Raw genomic sequence first — 20,422 nt, forward strand, 5'->3', positions numbered from 1 at the left:
GAATACTATACAGTCATAAAAAATGAAATCGTATCCTTTGCAGCAACGTAGATGGAGCTGGAAGCCATTACCTTTAGCTAATTTACACAGGAACAGAAAATCAAATATTGCATGTTCTCACTTATAAGTGTGAGCTAAACATTGGGTACTTATGAGCATAAAGATGGGAACAATAGAAACTAGAGAAGGAAGGGAGGAAGACAAGGGTTCAAAAATGGACTATTGGGTACTATAATCAGTACCTGGGTGGCAGGATCAATTGTACCTGAAACATCAGCATCACACAATATACACAGGCAACAAATCTGCACATATACTCCCTGAATCTAAAATAAAAGTAAGAAAGAAAAAAAAGAAAGCAAATATAGAAACCAACCATGAATTCAGAGAAAATGCTTGCAAAGCATGTATCTGTCAAAGGACTCTTATCAAGAATTTATAAAGAACCCTTATAACCAATAATAAAATAAAGTCTTCTTAAAAAGTGGGCAAATTACTTGTGCAAACATTTCACGAAATAATATATATAAAATACAATAAGCATGAAAACACATTCAAAATTACTAGTCATTAGAGTTATACAAATTACATCTACAATAAAATACCATCAGGCACCCACTAGGATAGTTAAAGTTCAAAAGTCTGTCAATATCAAGTACTGGTGAAGGTACGGAGAAATTGTAACTCCCAAATATTGCCTGTGGGCCTGCAAAATGGTATAGCCACTTGAAAAACACTATGACAGAATTTTATAAAGTTAAACCTCCACTTATACGACCCAGCAATCTGACTCCTAAGTATTTACCCAAATAAAATAACATAATTTTACAGAATGACTTTTTTTGTGTATGTTCTAGTATTTACTCATGGATGAATCTGAAGAACATTATGCTAAGTCAAAAAAATCAAGTCAACATGATAAACATATTGTATGATTTCTTATATGACATTCTAGGAAAGGCAGAACTGCCATATCAGAAAGTAGAATATTAGTTGCCCATGCCTGGGCATCAGAGGAGGGAATCAACTACAAAGAGCTAGATGCAGCTCTAGGGTGAGAAAAGTGCTCTATATCTTGATTGTGGTGGTGACATATGATAGTACACAATTACAAAAATTTATTAAATGTATACTTAAACACTGCAAATTTTATTGTTTGCAGATTGTGCCTGAATAACAATAAAAAATTTCTGACAATCTTTAAAAAAAGAAATTATTAAAGCTCTTAGAGACAGCCAGAATACACCTGCTGTCTTTTTGCAGTGTAGAAGTCTGGTTTGGATAGCCAGTCATCCAACATCACTTTGGCAAAAGGGAGGGACTTTTCTTTCTGAGACAGAGCCTACTGTCTGTGGGGCACCAAAATGTTATTCTCCTAAATATGAATCTGAAGGCTGACTTCCGTCTGTGTAACCCTCAGATTCTTCATAACTCCTTGGACAAACTTGGCTGCTGGGCTCTGTTTTTAATTATCATTTTCAGGTACTCTGTGGGCACAGATTAACTTCATGATTCTTTTTTACACTGAAAAAACAACTGAGTTGAAAAAGAAACACTGTAAATGGATCTGACTACTTCTTGCAGGTAAACACAGTTCACCAAATATGCTTATTTCCCCATGCATTTCTATCTGTGAACCTCCCACTGATACTTTCCACAGAGGGCTCTTAGTTAACTATTGCTGAAATTGGAATCTCAAAAGCAATTCTGACTGAAAGAGTACCATTTCAATTAAACGAATAATCCAATTGAAAATGTTATTTGAATAATTTGAGTTCTTAAATTAAGCACGCAGATTTTTTTTTTCCCGCAAGTAGGCTATAAATTACATTTTCCGCTACATTGGCAGTAAACGGGTAATTAATATCTCAACTTTTTCCTTCTCAATGTTGATTCAAAAAATAAAATTAAATAAGCACAGAACATGAATCAGCACAGCTATCCCAGATTAGATTTGATTGCCCATCTCCTGTTTATCCTATTTTCTCTGGAGTGGGTGCTTCCGTGTTGGAGTGAAGCCTAGAACGAAGAGGACATGTTACACTCAAGACCAAAGTTTACATCATTGTGAAGGCAGCATCTGAAACTTTAGTAACATAATAAAATCTATTAAATAATTAGCAGATTTTTGACTCTATGTAAATATTTTTATATAAATATAGCATAGTATATTTATTATATTGTTTGCACTGTAACTGGCTTACCCATTGGAAGAAGATAATTTACTAAGAAACTAAAAAGTTACTCTTTAGTTTCTCTTTATGCTTTCTTTATTGTTTAGTTTTATACTCTTTATACTTTAGTTACTCTTTATACTTTCCAAATGTTCTATTATTTTGGTAAAAAGAGCCATGAAATGCTATGTTAAAGTAGTCATAACAGGGCTTTGTGTGTGCTAGTCACTGTTATCGAACCCACTTCTGCAAAATTTGTAACTGAGAAAATTATAACAGCGAAAGATCTCTCACCTAACCAACTCTATCTTGCTTCTAACCTCTAAGCTGTCCATATTCATTCCTGGGCATAGGCTGAACTAACTGGGAAAAATTTGGATTACCGTTTAGCTTTGAAACAAAGATGATAACAGTTCTTTCCCAAAATAAACCCCCTTCTTGCCTGTAGTCCCAGCTACTTTGGGGTGGGGAGCTGAGGTGGGAGCATCCCTTGAGCCCAGGAGGTCCAGGCTGCAGTAAGCCTGAGATCTCACCACTGCACTCCAACCTGGGTGACAAAGTGAGATCTTATCTTTAAAAAAAAAAATAAAAATAGAAATTGAGAAATTGTGGTTTAGGAGTCATGCAGCTTCTGGCTGCAAGATTTTGAACCTCCCCAAAGTGCTCCTGGGAAAAACATCACTGTGGTAAAACATAAGATCAGTGCTTGAGACGTTTTGCAGAGCCTGGTTCAGATGCACCAGCTCATGCCATTGAGACCAATAATCTGGCTCATCCAGTTCTGTGATCCCATCCAGGAACAGAAGAGGGCAAGAAAAACTCACTTTTACCCCCTGTGATTTCTCCAACCTGACTAATCAGCACTCTCCACTTTCCAACTCCCTACCCACCAAATTATCCTGAAAAACGCTGATCCCCAAATTATCAGGGAGACTGAGTTGAGTAATAATAAAATTTGAGTCTCCTGTATAGCAGCTCTGCATGACTTAAACTCTTTTTCTATTGCAGTCCCCCTGTCTTGAAAAATTGGCTCTATGTAGGCAGCAGACAAGGAGAACCTACTGGGTTCTCACTTGTAAGTGCTTTAGACATACTAATTATGTTGTTTCCTAATAACCCTAGAAGAATGGTACTTCTATTCTTCTCATTTAATAGATGCCAAAGCTAAAAAGAAGGGTAGCTATTTGTCCAAGATCACTGAGCTGGATAGTGGCAGAGCTGGGATGGAACATGGGCCACCTCTCACCAGAGGCAAAGATCTTCACCACCATGAGAGAAGACCTCCCACAGTATGGATTCACCTATACAAGTTTATCCTGAAGTGAGAGTTTTACTTGATGGGTGCAATACAATTCTGATGCTAACTACAGGTAGATAGGTCAAATTTCACAGGTAAAGGGCAGAGTTCTCTCTCAAGCTTGTAAGCTCCGGGGTCCAGGACATACACATTTCGGACTAACTAGCTAAGAATTGGGGGATTTTCACTACCCCCTTAGGTTTGATAATTTCTGAGAATGACTCACAGTGCTCAGGAAAGCACTATACTTCTGATTATAACTTTATTACCACAGATGCAAATCAAGATCAGCCAAAGAAAAACATGCACGATGCAAGGTCTGGAGGATCCCAGACACTGAGCTTCCACGTCCTCAGTATTGTCACCCTCCCAGCACATCAGTGTATAATTATCAACCAGGAAAGCACACATGAACTTTGAGGTTTCACGTCTCTATTAAAGTCTATTACATAGACAAGACTAATTTCATCACTGGGTATATGACTGAACTCAGTCTTCAGCTCATCTTCTCTCTCTGGATTTCAGCTCAGGCTGATATCACCGGGCTTAAAGCCCCAACCATCTAATGACATGGTTGGTCTGTCTGGCATGGGCAGCCTTAAATATCTAGGGGCCCACCATGTATAGTCATAAACTCATTTGCATAAAGTCAACTATGATTTAAGGGGTCCATTATGAATAACAAAGACAGTCAGCACTCTGGAAATTCCAAGGATTTAGAATCTCCCTCCGAGGAACCAGAAATGAAAGTCTGAAAACAATGGCTGAATCCAGTGAGCACTTGCTTTCTCTTGCAGCCCTATCCCTCTCTAGCATTCCTTGAAAGGCCACATCTGAAAATCGTCCTGAGGATTATTCCATCCAGGAGCAGTTCTTGTTTCCTATTAAATGAGCAGCATCTGCCCAACCCAAGAGATGGCTTTCAAACAGTAGAAGGTAAAATCTACCATCCCCAGTGTGACCCAAATTAAGAGATCCAGTGTAGGAATAAAAATTAGCCCTTCTCTGTCTTCTTTCACCCCCTGCATCTCTAATTTTTGGCAACCTTTAGGTCTCATCCATCTCTGTCCCTCAGTATCAGGCCCTTGCATCATTGCTGTCCTTTCACAGGGCCCAGGATTGACACTGTACCCACATGTGCCTGTCTATTTCTTGCAAGCCACGTGTTTGTGTTTTGTCAAATTCTCCATAGCCTCTAGTCACTATTTGGTGTCACAGGACTTTGAGTTACTGTCAGCATTTACATGTATTTTGAAATTAAGACACGATCACAAATTTACAGGAACGGGCAGTAGCCTTCAGCATATTTATCACCAAACTGCCTAATATCATTTTTCCAATGAACATATTATCCCACTCTGCTCTTTCTTAACCAAATAATAAAATACTGATTTCTGGCTCTGAAAGGTGGTGGGGGAAACTTGTGTTTCTTCCAAAATCTCTCTTCATTTGGAAAAAATCTAACACACTACAATCAGACTTCTAAGTTACATTTACATGTCAAAATATCATTAACATATAAAAAATGTCAGTAACGCTTTATAGAAATAATCTGTTCCATTTTAATACCTTCTAGGTCTTTTAATAAGAAGATTCTTCTTGGTTGTAAAGGCATTTTAACACCACTTTAAAACTACATAATTTTATCTTTGACTTTTCTGTGCATTCACTTGCTCATTAAATTAATGTACAACTATTGCATTCGAGGTGTGAGGAGGCGGCGAGGTAAGAAACTGGTGTAATTAAACAAGGATCTTGACCCTGCTAGACTGATACACCTGTGGTAAAAAGTAGACCCATGATTTATTACAGTTGAGGGGAGCTTCAAATTCACTTTCTTCAGTATCATGCCCAAGGCAGAAATAGTGCAAAATATCCCATTCATCTAGTTGCAGTTTGAGCACTTCCAGTCAATTTTTGTTCTTCTCTATTAAAAAATGTTTAAAGAATGTCTCTCCTTCATCCTAATTCCATCCTATAGAAAAAAAAATATTATTATTATTATTAAGTAAAATATCCACCTAAAAAGTATAAGGATGCATGTGGCAAAGCTAAAATCTCCACCAGATTCTAATAATTGATCCAAAGTTCATGCTTATACACTACACAGAATAAATCTCAACCCTCCTGTCCTCTACAGAGTATTAATGAGACCATTTTCTTCATGGCCTCTAATGCTACTGCTCGCTGGCAAAACTTGCTCTTTGTTTCAACTGTTCCTCTCATGTCATAGTTTAAGATGCTTTGTCATCCTAGACACCCTCCTCTGGACCTGTTCTAATCTTTAAATGCTGTCTGTGAGATTCAAGGCACAGTTAAGGCCAGAGGTACATAGTGTAAAGAATGTCAGCTTGGGGACCAGATAGGGCAGGGAACAAATCCCAGCTCATCCAATAATGAGCCAGGTGACTTGAGCAAGCCAATTACCTTCCCTCATCTGCAAAATGAGGGAGATTATTTTTCAGGAGAAGGATTAAATATAATGTATGCAAAATGCCTAGTTGAATGCAAGGCACATAGAGACAAATATTTAGGATTTTTACTCCAGATGTGACTTTTACAGTGAGAATGAAACTAAATTGGTTTGTTCTATTAATGCCATTTATATCCCTTTAACTTGCTGGTAACCACATTGCATCACTGGCTTATTACTGATCCATTCGTTCACTAAAGCCTTGTGTTTATTTGCTTTCTTGTTCTGTTTTTTCTTACATAAACAAGAAGTCTTTACCATGCTGTTCATTTATTGAACTTCAGAAAAATACTCACTGTGTTAGTCCATTCTTACATTGGTATAAAAAGATACCTGAGACTGGGTAGTTTATAAATAAAAGAGGTTTAATTGGCTCACAGGCTCCACAAGCTGTACAAGAAGCACCAATGCTGGCATCTGCTAGGTCTCTGGGGAGGCCTCAGGAAATTTAAAATCATGGCAGAAGACAAAGCTGAAGCAGGCATGTTTTACATTGCAAGAACAGGATCTCCACCTGATCTCCTGAGAATTCACTATTCTGAGGACAGTACCAAGAAGGTTGGTGCTAAAAAATTCATGAGAAACCACCACCATGATCCAGTCATCTCCTACCAGGCCCCGTCTCCAACACTGGGGATCACAACTGAGCAAGGTTTGAAAGGGGACACAGATCCAAACCATGTCACTTTGTATTTGCCAAATTAGTTTATAAAGCTTAAAATATGAAATGGTGATTAATATTCCTTCCCTACTACCTCCCACCAAGAGAAAAAAATGACATATTTCTAGGTCTATTCTGGCAACTTTTTTAATGCCACCAACATTCTCAAATATACTAAGGAAATATCAGAAAATCATGAGTGCCATCATTCATAATGAAAATCAACAAGCTAACTAATTAGACTTCTGATACAGGAGAGAATTATCTCCTAGTAAATTTAGAATCCAGGAAATGTGAATCCAGTTGCAATTTTCCTTGTTTATTGTATGACCTTGAGAAGGTTACAATTTCGTCTGTAAAATGAGAGTAGGTGATTTCTGAGACCTCATTTACCGGAGATCACTTTTAATGATTTCCTGATTTGTAGGTTGACATTGATATCCTCCTTTTCCACAGAAGAAAATATAAATTTCCAATTCCATATTCTAATCTACTAGGCTATTACAAGTGGCCTTCTGTTCCACACTCACTATTTCCATCACTAAACAAGTGACCAAGAAGAAACAAGAAGAAAAAGAAACAAAAAGGAAAAACAATAGAGAGAGGAACACAAACAAAATTCAAGAACGCAATCATTTGATTTTGGGTTTAATAGTCAAGCAACTGGTACTTATACTTAATTTCGAGAAACCAATTTATTTTCCATCTCAGAAAAATCTTGCACTCCCTATTATAGCCTCTAAATGAATAAGGTATTTGTTCTCCAGCGGCCAATGCTTTTGCAAATGTCTCTTTCTCTTTCCATGAGCTGAAAAGTATAAGGATGCATGTGGCAAAGCTAAAGGGGGAGAGACATAATCAGGGGATAATTCCCTGATTAATTCATGCATTCTCAGATGTTCTTCCTGGAGTGGGTGGTGGAAATTATTATATCCATTTTACAGAGAGGAAAAGAGTGTCAAAAGAGTAAGATATATTGTCAAGTGAAAGTCGAGGAAGTTCTCAGACTTTATAAGAAATGATGATATGACTTTTCCTCCAAATGAACTACAACTTGTATTTTCTTGTATAGTCAACATTTTAGATAGTATGGATTGCCAAACTAAGAAAAATAAAACAAAATTTACCAGCATGTATTCTCAATGTCTGGAAATATTCCTGGATCTATTTCTTTTCTTATCAATGCTTATATTCTCTGACATTTAATTAATTAGAGTTATCTAAATTTTGACCTTATGAACCCACCTACATGAAAGATTCTTTCAATCAAAAAGGAAAGGCCAAAGTTATGGGAAGCTGGTTTTTCCAGGAAAATGGTAAAGTTTGGTAACAATGTAGCTCTGTAAAAGGAAACTTCATTCTTTTAGATACATAAGTATAAACTTAAATAAAATTTTACCAAACGTCTAAATCTATTGCATATTTTAAGTAAAGTCTAGAAAATAATTCCATAATGCAATGGATCCCTAATAACCACAGCAAAGTAATATTTAGTGAGCCTGATGCTACATAAGAATATACTGCATCTTGTTTTGAAATAAATAAGCATCAGTTATTAGCATTTCAAAGTCAGAAACCTAGTGCTTTTGTCTATATAAAACAAAGGTCCAGTACTACATATTTAATTTAGTAATTTGTATGTATCAGTGAGTTTTGACTCAAGTAGGGGAGAAATATACATTATGTCACCCTACAGAGGTAGGATCTTATCAGAGACACCCATCCCATGTCCAAAGATCATAATATGACTAACCCTCTGTGGCTGGCATATCTTTGAGAAAAACAGCTACAATAACTCAGTGAGCCACTATTGTCAACGGAAATGTGTTGTCTCCTTCAGGCAAACTAAAATTTTCAAAAGAGAGACTGATGATATATATATCTCAGGGGTATATAACTCAGGGGTACAAACTTACATTTCTGCATTGATCAGATGGATACTATAAACCAAATTTTTATGAGAAATATTAAATAGCAGAAACTGTAGAAATGTGAAACATGCTTATTTATCCAGTAGAATATGATTATTTTTTAAAATATAGAACCAGCCAAATAAAGCACATGTGGATGCCACTAGTTTTTGAACTCTCGAAAATTATGAAAAGGAAAAAGGAGAGAGAAAGTTGTGTGTTTCTTAGTATGGCTTGCCTATAATATTGAACAAATATTATCTAAATATCAAATATCAAAATAAGTGTATATTCCTGGGTACAAGAGCTACTCAACATTGACAATATTGTCATTTTGAGATGGATAATTTTTTGTCCTGTGGAGCAGTCCTATGCATTGTAGGATATTCGGCAGCAACATAGTAGGATGTTTAGTGGCCTCTACCCAGCACATGATGGTAACACTTCCCCCAGGTCCAATTCAAGTCATATAACATTAAAAAAAAAAACGTCATCTTACATTGCCAAATGTCCTGGTTGAGAACCACTGGTCTTCAATACAATTCAAAGTTTTAAGCATTTATTGAAGATATTTTCACAAGTAAACAAGGGAGGGTGAAGATGAGCATTAACGTTAGGGTAAAGTACATTTGAAAATAAAGACTAAAACTAGCCTAAGATTAAAAGAAATAATTAAAATAATAAATTAATAGGGACAATTAAATGCATTATACAAGTAAAGCAAATATTGATGCCTACCTAACCCCCCCTCCCAAAATCTTCGTAAGTTTGCTTTTTTAGGGGTAAAAACTTATTGACAGGTATAATCAAAAAATGAAAAAAAATCATCAAAAGATGAAGAATAAAAGATATGGAAAAGATGTTAAAAGTATAAGAAAATACATATAATTTTACCCTAAGTAATTTAAAAGTTAACAGTGAAAAAAGATTAGTGAGAAAATGTAATTCAAAATTGACTAAAAGGGAGCTGAACACATGAACATTCTTTTTACACTTACTAAAAATTAATTTCAGAAAAATGATGGTGAGCTTCAAAGTATTCTGGGTTAATTCTTTTAAGCTTTCAAGAAAAACTACATTGTACACTCTACAAACTCTTGAAAACAGAATAATATAAAAATTAATTTATTTTGCAGAGTTTCTAATTATTTGATATTAGAAAAGTTTTCCCCTTAGTAAGGAAATTTCATATGTTTATACAAAATCAGAATTAAGTCCCAGACCCTCATTGGGGTACAGAAAGTAAAAGCTTAGATATTGTTTTGAGGTTGGAGAAAGAACGAGGGCTTGGATCCTGGCGAAACATGTGATGGAAATGGGGAGAAGAGGAATTCTGTTGAGGTACAATAAATGATTACTGGGGAAGATTCAATGGTCTGGGGCAAAGTGAGTCGGGCCCACAGAGCAGACAATAATTTGTAACAAAATTTGCCCAGGTTTGTTGACAGACTTTAGTTTTCTTTCCTACAATATGGGTTCAGCTATTGAAAACTCAGAGAAGAGACCAGAAGTAACTGTATTATTCTTTGTTAGGTCCAGACTTAAGCAGATGAGGGAACTTTTAAAAAGAACTATATTCTATGCTTTGGGAGAGGGGGGTAGGGTAAACATCAGAGAGACCTGGAGGCTTCTTTTTCAGTTCAGCATTTACGAAGCACCATATTTTGGAATATCAGTTTCTGAGTGCCAACACAACTAATGCCCATCATCACAAATAAAAGAGAGGAATTTCCAATGTCACCAATATTAATGAGTTATTTTTCCAATGCTCTATTTAGAGCAATATATAATAAAACAGAAATAGAGCTACTAGAACAAAATGAGATTATTTACACATAATTTTCTTCCTAAAATAGAATATTCCTTTCTCAACTTGAAAATGACAAATATTGTAATAAAGAAATATTGAGACCATCTCCTCTAATATGAGGAAAAAGAAAAGGATGCCCAATATTATCACTTCTATTCAATATTGTCTTGAGATATTGGCTAGAACAATAAGAAAAGAAAAAACTCTAAGGAAATTTGATAGTAAAGGAGGAAATAAAACAGATTATTTTGCAGTTGGTATGATAGTCTATGTAGAAACTCCTAATATATCAGTAGATTATTAAGAAAAATACATGAATTTAGCAAGATGTCTGCATATCCAGACCCAGTTACTCTTCCACTGCAATAAGCAATTAAAAACATTTTAGAAATACATTATTTATAGTAACAAACAAAATTATAAAATATCATGAAATCCAACAAAAATGGGAACCGCTTATGCACAAAATTTTAAAATTTTATTTTAAGTCACTTAAAAAGCTGTAAATAAAGAAATGGCACATATTTATGAAAAGAAAGAATAACCTGAAAGGATCACATCTCCTTAAAGTAATCTATGTATTTAATGCATTTCCACTCAAATTCCCAGTAACTTTTTTTAAGGAATTTGATGAGTTTTTTTAAAAGTCTATGTGGAAAACAAAGCATCGATTACCACAACACACTGAAGAAGAAAAGTGAGAGGGACTTTTTTCTACCAGATGGAAAATATATATTATAAAGCTATAGTAATTAGGGCAATATGGAATTAGTGCAAAGATAGACAAATTGAACAGTGGAATAAAATAGGAAATCAGAAATAGCCCATGGACATATGGAACTTTGATGTGGAACAGAAATGTGTGAGAGACTATTGGGAAAAGAAACTTTCATTCAAGGAAAGGAGAAAGTAGAGACAAGCTTTATCTTGGAAGAAGGTATTTGTAATACATATATCTCAAAAGAGTTAATATCAAGTAATTATAAAGAACTCTTAGAAATCAAGAAAAGGAATATCCAGTAAAAAAATGGGAAAAAGACAGAAAATGCATCACACAGAAGAGAAAATATGTATGTCCACTAAACAACACTGGTAATGAGGAAAATGACAATTAAGACAAAAGTGAGATGCTTTTTACAAATTTCAAATTGCAAAAATTAAGAATTCTTGATTATACCAAGAGTTAAAGGGGCTATGGCCCAATATGATCTCATATTTTGCTGGTGCTGGTGTAAATTGCTACAATACACTTGGGAAATAATTTGGCATAATATTGTAAAGTTAAATATTTCTTTATTCAGAATGTCCATACCTGAGTGCATATACAATATACAGTTTAGTACTTAAGTACCAGAAGAATGTACAAGAATGTTAAGGGCAGCATTTTGGTCATCCAGAAAAAATGCTTGTTCATAGAGAAGGGAATGGATAAAAATATTAAGGTATAGTCACAAAAAGGAATTGCAGTCAGAAAGAATGAATGAAGTGAAACACAGCGACACTTCGTATAATGAAGGGCTGTCAGTGTAATTTAAATGAAAAATAAAAATTCAGAAGACCAACTACAGACTGACATACTCTTTTTATAAATTTAAAACATGCCGAACTCTATATGTTATTCATTGAGATATATGTATATCTGTGTGTGGTGGCTGCCTCACTCTCCTGGAAGGGCTGTATGCCTGAACAGTTTCTCTCATTTCTTCTGATCAGCAGAAATTGCTCTCGGCTGTCCTAAGGTGACACCAGCCTTCAGCAGTCAAGTAGGTAGTGAAGACCTGGAATGGTGGGCGTGAAGAGTTGGAGGATGGATGCTGACTTGCTGTGTGGCTGAGGCCCTGTGGATTTCTCATCTGTCATGCTAGGCCACCCAGAGTTTTTCAAAGACCATTATAGGTTAGGCTGGCTTCTCCTTATTCTTTTATGTGGTCTGGCCTTTTCTTCTGCAGCTCCGTGAGGGAGGAGAGTGGCTGTGGGTCTAGTGTAGTTATGAAGAGATATTTGCTTTCTAGAATTAATTTCATTCAGCTTTTTTTGTGTTCTTGGTCCTCTGATGGGTTTTAAATAAAATACGATTTTGTAGCTTATCCAGATTATTTTCGCTGTTCACGTGCAAGCAACAGTTTTTCAAGTCTCTACAAACTGAGCCTAAATGGGCGTCTGCTACAAACCATTTGATGTGAACAACTCTGGATCCAATGTGTCATTGTCATTCACCAAAGTTTCTCATTCCTTTTTAAAATTTTTTCAATATTTATTGATTTATTGACTTACACACCTTCAGAGTTACTGCTTTCAGGTTTTGTATTATGCTTAGAAAGATCTTCCTTAGTTCTGGATTACTTACAAGAAAACGTCCTCTCATGTTTTCTAATAGTACTTTAATGTACTTATTTTTAGCATAAAATCTTTGGTCCATCTGGAGTTTATTCTGGTGCTGCAAATAAAGTAGAAATACTATTTTATTTTTTTTCCAGATGGCTACTAAGTTGTCTTAACTCCATTTATGGACATACAAGATGAACAGAGATTTTACATATAAGTAATTTTTAAACATATGAAAATATGTTCAACTATAGTAAAGTTTTTAAACTGCAAATAATAACTATAGTTAAACATTATTTGGCACGATCTACCTAAATTAAATGTACACATACCCTTTGACCCAGCAATTTTATTTCTAGGAGATTTGCCTTTAGATATTCTCGTATCTGTTCATAAATACATACATGCATGGATATTCATCACTATCTTGTCAGTAAATAGGGAAAAATACAAGTAAGTTTCAAGTAAGTCTTTTAAGATGGATTATTTTAAAATTTATTGTATATCCACAATAAAGGACTATGAAGTCTTTTAAAAGAAAGAAGCAGGCTATACAGGTCTGCTAAGATATGATATCTAAGAAGTAGTACTAGGTTAAAAAAACAAAGGGCTATTATGTATGTACCACACCCTACCACATCACTAAAAAGTAAAACATTCACACACACACGCATACGCACACAAACATATACATATGCTTATAAGTACATAAATATAAATTACTTTGAACGGTTGGTTACTCAAGTACCTAGTAACAGTGGTAGCTTTTGAGGCATAAAACTAGGTAATAGAACATCTGTGGTGGGAGGGAGAATTCACCTCTAAAATGAGTTTTTCAAAAATCTTGTAAGGCACTACCAAATCAAGGCAACATAAACAGCAAGTTCACCTTGTGAATCAAACAATCAATTTACAGATTCCTGTGACAATCACAGGTTCTGCTGGTGATTTTTTAAACAAAAGTCAAACCAAGAGCAGAATATCAGGCTTAGAGTTTAAGCTGTCACTGAAATGAACTAAGTTTGGTTAATACACTTTGGCTAAATGCACAAACAAAGAAATGCGTTTCTGACACCTCTCTCTCCACAGCCAACACCATTACTAATGCGCACATCTTCTCAATCAGTGGTTTTCACACTGGGCTTGGTGGAGACCCAGACTTTCCACACATAGTTTTCAGATGCTGCCCTGAGCAGGAGACAAACCAAGCCAAGGGGGCATCCTAACTCCTTCCCCCTGCTTAACCAACAGCTCCATTGTTGCCCTATGTTATTGGTAGGGAAAAGGTAGAATTCTGGAGAATTTTTCTTTGATAAAAAATGAATTTTACAATCATTTTTTTACATTTCTTTACAAAAAAGAAATCAAGGCCTACTCTTCTCTGCTGTGACACTCATTCCAAACAATACGATATAATAACAACAAAACAGCTTAATACACTTACACATAGCTGGAAGTTTACAACTAGGAGAGACCTTCGAAATAATACAGTCCTGTCCTTTTATTTGACACATGAGAGGGAGAGTGAGGCCACAGACACGATAAGACATGTCTAGGGTCACCCTTGGCTTATTGTCGGCAGATCCAGAACTAAGGAGCTAGCCTCCAATTTCCCGAGGCTTTTCTCTTTTACTCATTGGGAAATGATTGTCTAGCACCTCCATATTGACACTGACAATGGATTGGGATTCAATGTTTTGCCACTGTGACTATAAGTCACTTGTGTGACCAAACTCCCCAGTCTCCCTCTGTGGTGAGTATTTGCTTTTCGGTTCAATTTTTTGAAGCTTTCCACCAATCAAATTTTACCCAGGAAAGAAACCACCCCACTGGCTGTCACCTTTAATGACTATGTATAAAACCTAAACCCATCTAAAGATAAAGCAACTCATCCAAAATGGAAAATGCATCTTTAGAATAGGTTTGAAGGCAAAAGACTTGTGATCATTGTATCTATCTCTGAGTCTGCATTATCATTTCATAAGGTAAAACAGAAGGTGGCAAAAGCCTACTGCCATCCCTTAGTTTTTGATGGAACATATTCATCAAAAAAGCATCCAGTCCCCTGAGCTTGCAACCATATGCTACAGGAAAATGTCACCAGTTAAAGATGTATTCATTTGCTGTTTTGAAAACTCTGTTTGATATTCATGCATTCCAAGTGTTTTGACCTAGATTTCTGTAGAGGCATTAGATCCAGTCCTGTGCAGGCAGCTAGACAGCTGTTGCTTGTGTAGTCAAAGGAAGAATCTAAAGTTAAAAAAAGAGAGAGAATGAAAAAATGAAAACATTTATTAATGGGTGCCAACATTTTGCACAGCCAATATGTTTAATACTAGATTAACTAATATAAGCATATGGGGATGCATTTGTTGCAAAGCTTTAAAGAAAAGAACAAAGAAAAAGTTGGAAGTAGCTAAAGTTCAAGGGGAATGGAATTTGCACTTTCTCCTGTAAATGAAAGCTTGGTGAAATGGCAACATACTTTAATTATAAGCAAGTGGCTAATGTCATAGCATTTAGGATTTTTTTTTTCAGAGAGGATATATGATGTTCCACACTCTACACACATCTTAGATAAACCTAAAGTCTCTATGTAACAGCAGATCCTTGAAATCTTCTTGGACATCAATTTTGTTCTTAGCCACGTTTGTCTATTTTATGGTTTGTATAAGGTCTAGTTAATTCAGGCATAAATTAATATTTAATTATTCAAAGAATAATAATAATAAATATGAATACTAATTCTTCCTCAGCTCTATTTCCTCCAGCAGGGGAGATCAAAGAAGATATGTTACCCAATGTAACTGCTCTCATTTCACATATGGCTATAGCATGGCTCTGTGTCCCCACCCAAATCTTATCTCAAATTGTAATCCCCATGTGTCGAGGGAGGCGGGTGATTGGATCATGGGGGCTGTTTTCCCCATACTCTTTATGTGATCATGGATGAGTTCTCTTGACATTTGATAGTTTTATGTGTTTGGAAGTTCTTCCTTCACCCTTCTCTCTCCTGTCACCTTGTAAAGAAGGTGCCTGCTTCCCATTTGCCTTCTGCTATGACTATAGGTTTCATGAGGCCTTCCCAGCCATGCAGAACTGTGAGTCAATTAAACTGCTTTCCTTTATAAATAACCCATCTCAGCCATTTCTTTATAGTAGTGTAAAAACGGACTAATACACATACCTACAAATTATACTAAACTATTCATCAGCATCTCTGCTCTACCTCAGAGGGAGGATAGTAGTCAGTTTAGTTATAATTACAGAATCCTTGGCTATGCACTACCAGAGTCTTCCTCCAACATTAGGCCTGAGTGTTGCCAAATATGTATTTAAGAGCATCTAGAAACATGAATTCATTCATCCACTCATCCCTAAGTGGTTACTGAGCATCCAGTAAGAATAGATACTATAGATGCTGGGAACACAGAGATAAAAGGCAAACTCCTGATCTTCTAGTAGTCTAGAGAATGCTAGATGATTATGTCTAAAAGGCACAAAATGATTTGGTACATTCAGGTTACTGGACTGGTTTGATTCAGTTGAAGTGTGGATTTCTTGGAAGTATTAGAAGAGATGATGGAGTGTTGGTGTGGCATGCAGAGTCATTCCATCTAAGCACCTGGAATCTGACAGAACACCACACTTTAAAGACTGAGCACAAACTTCATATTTCTAATTCTCTTTTATTGATGTTCTCTCCCCATTTCCCAGTATGGGAAATTGATGCAAACTCTCCTTTTCACACCCTGATATTACTCCACTCAATAAACATTTATCTGGGTGTGTATACACTGCAGTTGACATAGTAGAACCAAGATGGAAATCCAAGATTCTTGCCTTAAAGATGCTTTCAGTCAAAAAAAGAAGATAAACACATGAATGCCAAATTATAAATATGAAGTCATAAACACTGCCTGAGTTATATGCAATGCCACTGAACTGCAGAATTGAGAATGATTATTTATGTTATGTCGAGATAGTATGTAAACTGGGTTTTAAAGGATGTATATTACCTGGGCATTAGGAAGTGTGGGAAATGGCAGTTCAGGCAGAAATAATGGGATGTGTGTGAGTACAAAAGCCTGAGTGTGCAGTTTTTTCAGGGAAGAGATGGAGAACATTGACAGTTTGAAAGGAAGGGCAAATATTATAGTCATCTTATAACTATTGAAGAAGGAGGAGAAGCAGGAGGAAGAGAAGAATAAAACTAGCTATCATAAGCCACTGTAAAAATGAAATAGAAAAATCCAATTTTATTTTCCAGAGTAGTTTTCTGAGTAATTTGAATAAATATTTCTGTAAATTTATTGCATGGCTGGTGAGATCCTAAAAGCATGCTCAACTAAGAAGAAATCTTGTTTGAACTAGTATCCTAAAGCAAAGAGGAAAAACTGTGTGATTCTGAAGAGTGTGAAAAGAAAAGGAAGGGAAAACCATAAGATAGTGGGAAGTTACTTGCATTGAGTATGTATTCTGGACCCAGAAAGCTCCAAATGCCTCTATTGTAACAATTCATTAACCTCCCACCACAACCCTATGAGACAAAAACTATTTGTATTCCCACTTTCAAGGTGAGGAAACTGAGGAGAGGAGAGGTAAAGCAATGTATCCAAGGTCAGAAAGATAGAAGTGGCAGTGTGAGAACCTCAGTTTTAGAGTTTTCATTTTTATCTATTTTATTTCACTGCCCCAGAAGGCTGTGAGGTGAATGATGGGCCTCAGCTCAGGATCCCTCAAACCTTCAGCAAGGCTTGTTGAAGTGGATATTCAGTAGAGAAACCTGAGGAGCTGAGGTTTGCAGGTAGATTTGGTATAAGACAAGTGAGTGGAAATTCATGAGGAAACAGGATGGAAACTCTGGGGTGGTCTTCTTTGGGGATATCCTGCACTCCTGTGACTGAGTGAAAAAAAAATGATCTGGAATTTTCATTCTAAATAACTCTATCTCTACTTTGTGAAATAACTACAATCAAGCATACATTAAACAGGCACTCTTCAAAAGAGGTCATATCTATTTGTCCTTCAGAATTTTGAATGAATGAAAAACCACAATAAATCTCTTTGTGAAGCAGTTTGATGTTATTTATTAAGTGAGAACTTATCAGCGAATACGGTTCAACTGCATGGGACAATTAGGACATTTGAGATGTACAATATGAAGACTATGATGACTCATTGTGTACTGGCAAGCCCTATTGTTACCGGAATCAGGCTGTATGTACTATCTTTGATGTGATCAAAAGTAGGATTCCAGGTACACTAAGTACCATTGTGATCCATAAATGGAGGTTTCATCAAATGGAAAGAGGATTGTAAGGGTGGGCCCTTGCCTGGCATAGGGTATAGGACCCTGAGGTGCTGATGCAAAAACAGAGTGTGCTCACTGGGTCTAGGTTCCTTGGCATTAGAACAAGAGATGGAGGGAGGTCACTCTTCTCTTGTCATAACTTGGGGCTTAGCTGTAAGACAGAGTGGAAACTGAGCCCCAGATTGGGTTGGTTAGCAATGGAAATCTGGGGATTGATCCACAGATCAAGGATTATTACAAAGCTAACTTATGATGTTAGATGAGAAGCAAGTATAACCAAAGTCAGGGTTTTTAAGTTGGTGTATGTCAATTCCTCTGCTAACGTCCATCAAAAGATACCAAATAACCATGGCAAATTCTCAAATTCCTTTAGTTACAAGGAAGATAATTATTTAATATAAAAGTGTGCATATTTGTAATAAAGTTGAATTTTAAAAATGCAGGAATGTGTTAAAATACTACCTAACACTTCAAAGAAATGTTGCTTTCCTGATAGGCTGTAGCACATACCACTCCTGCCCTACCTTCCTGCCTTCTAGAGAACAGATTCAGTTTCCTCTGTTATTTGAACAATTTTAGTGAAAAAGATTAAGAGGGCCTGATGATGAACATTTACTTTCTGCAAGGATTGAGTTTAAAAACTAAGAGAGGGGCTTGGGAGCAAATGGTAGGGACAATGGGTTAAGGACTGTTCTCCCGTGTGATTCTAAAAACTTCCAGACAGGCTGGCTTATTAGTACTTTATCATGTTATGCAGGAGACCTACTAACTTTACTATTGTCAATAAAGGATAAACCTTTGATTAGAAAATGAAAAATCACATCACTCACCTCTAAATCAAAGTTTTTCAAAGGTGAAATTAGCACAAAGTCCCAATCCTTTTTCAATAAACTTCAAATTCATCATTTACTGCCAATAGATTAGAAAAGTTCTCCAGCCTAGTGTAAGGGACCATGTCAATTTTATTAAAAATCCCTCCTTATTCTATAAGAATAGAATAAAAATTTTAATCTAATTATAATTAGAATAAAATGAGAAAAAAATTTGTTACAGAAGATCAATTACATGTGGTATCATTTTCAATTCAACAAGCATCTATTGACGACTTGCCATCTGCCAACAGTGCTTTAATAAGAGGACCCTGCAGTGAGTGTACGTGTGTGCATACAGGTGTACATGTGCATGGATATACACACACATATACAAAAATACCACATGAACTTTCAAAATGAGAATAAAAACCCGTGCTTAATAAGATTTGAATGATTGCTACTGAGAATATTCCTTGGTTATTTTTCTCTTTATCACGAAGTTATTAGAGTGTTTACATAGTATTTATGATGAGGTCCTTTGCTTTTGTGTTTGACAGTCTCACTAAATGTGGCCATGAAGACACAATGTTCAACTGAATTCACGCCGCCACATTTCACAAAACATTTAATGCCATAGTTTCTCATGTTTGTCTCTATATGAGTAGGAATATTCTCAGAAGAGCCTAGCTTCCAGGCTGGCAACAGCTACTTTACAAACCCATATGTAGCCTACCCAAGAGTCACAGAGGTAAAACTCCACACACACTAAGGATGTTAGAACTATGGAACAGAGAAGAGAAGTTGTCAACACATATTCACTCCTGACCGTTACATGTGTACACATGGGAGGCAACTTATAGCAATTAGGATTGCAGATCCGACAGTTTCCCTGTGAGCTGCCACATTAGGTTAAGAACTGAGGATTACAGGAGACCAAATGTTTCTGTTTCAGCTCCAGAGGATTAATTTATTTTTTTTCCTTTTTAAACTTGGCAAAGGAAGACATCGAAAACTGAAAATAGAAAAAAAAACAGAGAGAAACTAAAAAATTATAAACAATACATCTTAGCAAGTCATCATAAAGTAACAGCCTATATATGCCCTGTTTGAGATTTTTGAAAAATGAAAGTGGCTGCATATTATTTGATTTCTAACCTGTAGTCGGATTGCACATGGATCTTTTGGAATATGAGTCTCCCACTCCAAGAGCCCATTACTGTATCAAAGGGCATATGGGAAACCAGATTTTTAAATTAATAACATGCATATTTCCAGTCATAAAGTTACATGTCCTAATGTGTACCATTAAAACTACATGAAATTTGCTGTATTGTAGCCAATTTAAACAGATGTTTTTAGAATAATTAGAGGCAAACCTATTTCTTTTTGGAATCTGGCTGCTTACGTCATTCATGTTAGTATCACACAGAAAGCTGACTCACTGAAGCTGTCAGATGCTTATTCTTTTGCAAAACTCTGTGGTAGGGTTTCCTTACTCTGCTTATCAGTAGAATTATAAGCTCTATTTATAATATAGTGTATCAGAATGTATATAATATTATCATACTTATATAAAAGATGAGCCTACCAAGAAAATGAAGACATTTTCTAGGATCTGTTCTTTTTCCTCATTTGTCAGGGATAGA

General features: G+C 35.9%; 1 long non-coding RNA gene across 3 annotated transcripts in view; it reads left to right on the plus strand.

The window, feature by feature from the left end:
* Positions 1–4,186: 4,186 nt before the first annotated feature.
* The window catches only part of LOC105479365 (uncharacterized), a 62,196-nt gene continuing 45,960 nt past the window's right edge, over positions 4,187–20,422 (plus strand). For all 3 annotated transcript variants that reach the window (XR_011625403.1, XR_011625402.1, XR_011625404.1), the window contains exon 1: positions 4,187–4,407. This is a non-coding gene — a long non-coding RNA (uncharacterized lncRNA). The remainder of the gene's footprint in view (positions 4,408–20,422) is intronic.

This window comes from Macaca nemestrina, chromosome 7, assembly GCF_043159975.1.
Source record: "Macaca nemestrina isolate mMacNem1 chromosome 7, mMacNem.hap1, whole genome shotgun sequence".
Lineage (NCBI taxonomy): Eukaryota > Metazoa > Chordata > Mammalia > Primates > Cercopithecidae > Macaca > Macaca nemestrina.